Source organism: Spinacia oleracea, chromosome 4, assembly GCF_020520425.1.
Source record: "Spinacia oleracea cultivar Varoflay chromosome 4, BTI_SOV_V1, whole genome shotgun sequence".
In the NCBI taxonomy this organism is placed as follows: domain Eukaryota; kingdom Viridiplantae; phylum Streptophyta; class Magnoliopsida; order Caryophyllales; family Amaranthaceae; genus Spinacia; species Spinacia oleracea.
Window position 1 is genome coordinate 50173101 of NC_079490.1, and position 6981 is coordinate 50180081.

At 37.3% G+C, this 6981-nt stretch overlaps 1 long non-coding RNA gene across 1 annotated transcript; it reads left to right on the top strand.

Moving 5' to 3' along the window:
* The first annotated feature begins 3019 nt into the window (after window positions 1-3019).
* On the top strand, window positions 3020-6725 carry LOC130459643 (uncharacterized). Its single transcript, XR_008919170.1, has 6 exons — window positions 3020-3088; window positions 4188-4270; window positions 4480-4730; window positions 4820-5119; window positions 5359-5662; window positions 6634-6725. It is a non-coding gene; the product is annotated as an uncharacterized lncRNA (long non-coding RNA).
* Window positions 6726-6981: the final 256 nt, after the last annotated feature.

Here is a 6981-nt window from a genome sequence, read left to right on the forward strand (position 1 = left end):
TAAATGGTGAGAGGCCATGAAATCTGAAATAGACTCCATGTCTGAAAATCAAGTCTGGGATTTGGTTGATTTGCCGGATGGGTTTACACCTATCGGATGCAAATGAGATTCAAGTTGAAGAAAGACAAAGATGGAATTGTATAAATATACAAGGCTAGATTGGTAGCAAAAGGTTACAGGCAAGTTCACGGCGTTGACTACGATGAAACCTTTTCTCCAGTCGCGATGCTTAAGTCTATTCGGATAATCCTTGCAATTGCCGCTTTTCATGACTATGAAATATGGCAAATGGATGTCAAAACTGCCTTCTTGAATGGTGTTCTTGAAGAGAATGTGTTTATGACGCAACCAGAGGGTTTTGTCGATCAAAAGAACCAAGGAAAGGTATGCAAGCTTAAGAAGTCCATCTACGGACTAAAGCAGGCATCAAGGAGTTGGAATAAACGATTTGATGAAGCAGTCAATAAGTTTAGCTTCATCAAGAATCAGGACGAATCTTGTGTATACAAGAAGGTTAGTGGGAGTAAAATTGCATTCCTAGTCTTGTATGTTGATGACAAACTGCTTATTGGAAACGACATTCCTATGTTGGAGTCTGTAAAGACTTGGCTTGGAAAGTGTTTCTCAATGAAGGACTTAGGAGAGGCACAGTACATATTGGGCATCAAGATCTATAGGGATAGATCTAAGAGGATGATTGGACTAAGCCAAATAACTTACATTGACAAAGTGCTAGCTAGGTTCAATATGATGGAAGCCAAGAGAGGCCATCTACCCATGTCACATGGCACATATATAAGAAAGAGAATCAGTGTCCTAGAACATCTGATGAGCGTAGAAAGATGAGTGGAATTCCATACGCTTCGGTTATTGGATCCATCATGTATGCTATGATTTGTACAAGGCCGGATGTTTCGTTCGCACTCAGTGCAACGAGCATGTACCAGTCAGAACCAAGTGAGGCACATTGGACTGCTGCCAAGAACATCCTAAAGTACCTGAAAAGGACTAAGGATCAGTTTCTGGTTTATGGTGGTACAGATGAGTTGATTGTTAAGGGCTATACGGACGCAAGCTTTCAAACCGACAGAGATGATTTCAGATCACAGTCTGGGTTTGTGTTCTGCCTCAACGGCGGAGCAGTAAGCTGGAAAAATGCTAAGCAAAGCACTATTCCAGATTCTACAACTGAAGCCGAGTACATTGCTGCCTCAGAAGCGGCAAAGGAAGCTATTTGGATTCGGAAGTTCATCGAAGAACTTGGGGTTGTCCTCTCCATTAAAGGACGAGAGGCTTTGTATTGCGACAATAGCGGAGCCATTGCCCAGGCAAAGGAGCCTAGGAGCCACCAGAAGTCCAAACACGTACTGCGGCGATTTCATATACTTCGAGAGATCGTTGAAAGAAAAGAAATCGAGATTTGCAAGGTTGGAACTGACGACAACGTCGCGGATCCATTGACTAAACCGTTGCCACAAGTGAAACACAACGCACATGTAGCAACCATGGGAATCAAGCATGTTGGAGAATGGCTTTGATTTTCTGAGTATTGTTTTAGAACATCTGTTAGATCTATGTTTAAAATAATCGGTTTAACCATTTCATATTTATGAAATTTATTATTTCATATTCATTTAATTTTGGTTTAGTATTAAATGATAAGTCCATGTGATTCAAATCATTCAAATGGAATGTCAAGATAGATTCTTCGACAAAGAAACACCCATAAGTGAACTTGAATATTGGAGTCACAAAGGATCCCTAATCCAGGTCATTGAAAGGTGGACGACCAATGACTAATGAAGATTAGATTGCAAGTAGATTACTTAGGTCTGTTTCTTGAACTAGAGTGACTGGATGTCAGAATCTTTTGCATAGATACTTATTGGATCTTGTATTGGATTGACCATGAGAACACTTTAAAAGATTAAAGTCATGTCATAGGTAGTTCTCATTAATTGTGATTAGAAACTGTTCCTCAGAACATGAGCGATTATGTCTGCTCGTTTGAGAATTAGTTCGCTTTGATGCTAGCTAAATGTCGCACCGTAAACGGAGGCTATAAAAGCAGTTATTGGGCGTACTATGAATCAAAGTAAGTGTTCATAGATTGCAAGAATGGATTGTCCTCCTATCTCTGATAGGATATGGTGTTGTTGTGTAACAAGGCCTCTCGGAGAGTTAGATACTGTAAAATGCATGGCCGTCCTCAGAATGGTTAAGTCTTAACCTTCTGCAAAAGTTTAACAGTTGAGCTCTGTAATCCGAGAAACACTTCTGGAACTAATAAGGATGGCTTGGATCTTACCTTATGTTCAGTAAGTAACACTAAGTGACAAAGGAATGTGAATGCACACTTGTCTGAATGACAAGTGGGAGACTGAAGGAAATATGTCCTTCACCCAAGGTGTATTAAGTTTAATACCAAGGTTCAGATTAATTGCGAACAATTAATTCAGTGAGATCAAGTGATCGGAACAGCTAGTTGGAGCAAAGCTTTCGATCAGTCACTACTACAAAAATGGCCAAAGAGACCCTTAAGAAAAGAGCCATTGGTTGAGATAACGGGTCTCTTTAATATAAGAAACCCAATATTAGAGATAACGGGTCTCTAATTACAGAAATTACCCACAATTTATCTGCGAAAAATAAGATGGAAAAAACGAGAGACCCCTTATTTTAAATAACAGGTCTCTAATTTATCAAAGGGCCCACATTTTTTGGACAGAAAATCAAAAGGGGGAAATGTGAGACCCGTTAGTTTAGATAAAAGGTCTCCTGTGTACCCTGGGCCCACAAAGCCAATTTACGAGAAAATCATGAGAGCCCTTATTTGATGCCGGGTCTCTTTCGTTTCCTTCTTTCGCATCTTCCAACAACCTTGTTCCATTAGAAAACATTAGAAAAAAATGAAACCCAGAGCTTTTCCTTCCATCTCTTCCTCTGCACTTCCCCTCTAGATCTGGAAACCCGATTGAGAAAATAATCTGCGATAATGGCGCCTCATTACTTGAAAAACCTGGAAGCGAGCATCCAGAGTTCAGCAAGCTACACTCTCGCAGATCCAAACCGGAAGAACCTTTTCCAGGTCTGTAATTTTTTAGTTTCAATATCCGATTTTGTGATGTTTTGTTGATTTCATTTGAATTAAGTTCATGTTGATTTAGTTGCTATTGTGTTGCATTTTTTTCTTATTTGTTCTGGATTTCACGGAATTTAAGGTTTTTTTACTTGCACGGTTATGTTTTGTGAGATTAGGGTTTTTAGGGATCGTTCTTCGGGAGGATTTGAGGGGAATTAGGATTTCAGATTGGTTAAAAGCTTCGTGGGTGTAAAGGCAATCTAGGTAATAATCGGAAAATGAAGAATTGCGGCTAAGGTTGTGTGTTCTGCGAAATTAGTAATTGTTATTTTCATGTGGGATTTTCGATTTTAATTTGTAATTGTTGTTACAAAGTTAGGTTTTTCTTTCTTTCTGAATTTTTCAAATTCAATTTCAACTACAAAGTTAGGTTTTTTCTTTTATGAGTTTCTACAAATTTCTAATTGACTGTGTGAAATTGTGGCTTTAGTCGAATTTGAATTCTTCATGCTTGTCAACTGTCAATTGGATGTTTTAGATTCATTTGAAGTATTCATGCCAGAATTCTAATCTTTATGTCGACTCTACCACAAAAAAGTTAGTAGGAAAATCAGATTTCGTCTGATGACTTGTAGTTTCTAAATGGTGTGGATGTCATGCTTAATGGTGTTGGTGTCATGCTAAATTTGTTTAGAGGGATTAATTTTTCTTGTGGTGTGTGATGCCCAACCTGGCTTCTTTCATGAACATAATTAAGATTCAGTATAGTTTTTCTGGTTTGGAAACATCAGGTTACTTGCTGCGCCTCATAATTTATAGTGTAGTAACCGTACCACATGACTGAGAGCTGAAACATTAAATGTTCTGAACCCTAAGGCAGTCAAATAATATGAATTAAGCCATAGATGTTTGGTTATATGCCTCATCATATGTCCTTAAACTGAGTGTAGTAGCTTAGAGTTCCACAACTTTAGCATTGTTTAAAATTTAGCTCTCGACAAATCATATAATTAAGAACTTATTCTATCCTTCCTTTAAGACAATGGATTTGGTATGCTATGTCTGATTTCCAACAATTTATTTTGGGTTTTAAACATGGCTTCAGAGAAGATAATGAGATAGGTGGTGCACGAATGAGATTGAGGCCTTACGAGCAACTCAAGTGCTGAAGGAAAAGCTTTAGATGAGGTATATATTCTGAGATACTTTGTCATATTTTTTTATTTAACCTCATTTGTTACTTTTCCATGATCTTCAGCTAAGTCTATATGCATTGTGTATTACTTTATGTATTCTCCCCCCTTGTACAACTCAAAATGAACTACGAAAAGTTAGATGAGAAACTTACAGTCACTGAAAACTTCCTGTAACTAAGGTATTTTTATGCCGATTTTCAGATGTTAACTAAGGTTTCATGCAAGTAAAAGGAACCAAAGAAAGTGACAGTGGTTGTGTTTGGGAACTGATCAAAATGCATAATCTAGAAATGAAGAAAGTAGCTGACGAGAAGAAGGATGCTTTGGCTGCACAGTTTGTAGCTGAAGCAGCCCTTAGGAGGCTACACACAAACAACAAGGAGGAGGATCTTCTACCAATTGATTCGATCATCGATCCTCTTGAAGCTGACATCAAAATTTACAAGAATGAGGTACTTACTACAAGTAGAAATAATTTTAGTATCAACTGATGGCCTGCTAGATACTTATATTGAATTCTAAGATCTGTCTTCTTTGGCAGATTGCAACTTTGCTAGAGGATAAGAAAGCTATGGAACGTCATACAAAGTCAAAAGAAGCAGTTGTCCTTGAGACAAGGAAAATCTTGAGGAGTTGAGGATATATAAAACCAAAACCTCGAGTTAAGGAGACAGATCGAAATCTACCTGGAAGAGAACAAAATACTCGAAAAGACCAACCATCAGAAAGTCATAGAGGTTGAAAAGCTTAGCCAGGCGATTCAGGAACTTGAGGAGGTCGTTTTGGCTGGTGGGGGCTACTGCTAATGTTGTTATAGAAACGCAAAATCTCTGAGCTCAATGTAAGATATAATACTTTGACTAACAGAAGGTTATAAATTGCATCCAGTTTCTCACTTTTGTTTGATGTTCTCAATTTTCATAATATATGATTTGCTGGAATATTTATTGGTGGTGAGTGTGTTACGATTTAATTTCTCTTTTATACTCTTTACTGTAAAGAATAATAAACTAGTTCAATGTCTCAAGATAGAGTAGTTTTTCTAATGTCTGATCATAAATTATCTTTGGTGATATTTAGGAGGAGAAGATAATTCGTGAGGGGGAGCTTGCACGAGCTAAGGTGTCAGCAAACAGAGTGGCAACTGTAGTTGGCTAATGAATGGAAAGACGGGGTTGATAAGGTAATTCCAGTGAAGCAATGGGTTGAAGAACATAGGGTTTTGCAAGTATACAACTCCCTGTACATGGAATTCCTCTTATCGACCATATAATCTCAGTCAAACAAATGACACATGTATGCCAATTTTCAAGCAGAGATGAAGCGTTTAAAGGACAAACTAGCAGTGACTGAAAAAACTGCAAAGGCAGAATCATAGATGAAGGTAAATAAATTAGCTAACTCTAACTTACTGATATTTTTATTGGTTAGATCAAGTTGGAGAAGGAAAGGAGATCCCCTAGTTCACCAAAATGGTCATCAATGAGTATGTATTAAACTGGAGTTTTTTCATTTTCCTTAGCTTTTGACATCAATTTTTGCATTACTTGTTTAAATTCCGATTTTCTGAAATGATATAGAGAGTATAGAGTATGTTTTAAACCGGAGTTCTTTCATTTTCCTTAGCTTCTGATATCATTTTTTGCATTAATTGTTTATATGCATATTTCTGAATTGATACAGAATATAGAGATATGTACCTGTGATCTTTGCAATATTAGTATGCCACAACTTTCTTCTTCCTAGAACTGGTTATGATCCTACTGCATTCTTCTTCCTAGTACTGCATTACCTTCACATGTTCTAAAACTACCAATCGTCTTGTCGTATGATTTTCATATTGGTGATTATGGATAATATGTACGCGTGTAACTGAATTCCGTACAATAATCAGTTTATATGAAATTCCACACTTTAGCTGCACTCTGTAAAAGAAAAATCGGGAGTACAATTTCTCCCTTTGTTTTGAAAAATATATCACCACATGCAATTCTTTACTAAGCTCATTTGTTCCTCCAAAAGACTCTCGGTTACTCAAAACTTCCCAGTTAATTTTATACACTATATTGAAAGGTTCCCTGGTAAGTGGGTCAGTTTTATCTATAAATTTTCCTTAGTTGGTTCAAGGGCTGGTAAATTGGCACTTACGTCAGTATTTCTACAACTTTTGTAATGGCGGTCCTCTCACATGTGTAGCTTTATTGATTAAAGGTGTGCGGCATAGCACCTTGATGTCCTGCCGTTAAGGAATTCACTGTTGTAGATGATAATCAAATGTTCTTAAATTCTTCTAGCATGCTTCTTTTGTCTGTTAATTTCTTGTCCTTATAGATCTTTCTCCATTGTGTCTTTCAGATAAAATGGTCTATGACAGGAGAGAAACAAACCAAGATTCTACGATTTAATATAATTTCGCATACAAGGGACATGAAAGGTTTGTTGCTAGCTTGTTATTATGTGGAATATATTTGTTATAAGTTCCTTTAACTTTTCTTATGTGACTTATATGACTTATGTGACATATCTTTTGTAACTTTTGATGCGTTTAAACAAATTGATGGAAGTAAATTTGAGGGAACTAAGGAGGGTTCTGATGGATGGTGGAGCGTGGAAGAACTTTTCATAACTGGCGACCTCAAAGAATAGGTGGTGGACTAGGAATAAATGGAGTTGGAGGTGATATGCTTGTGCTCGCATTGCTAA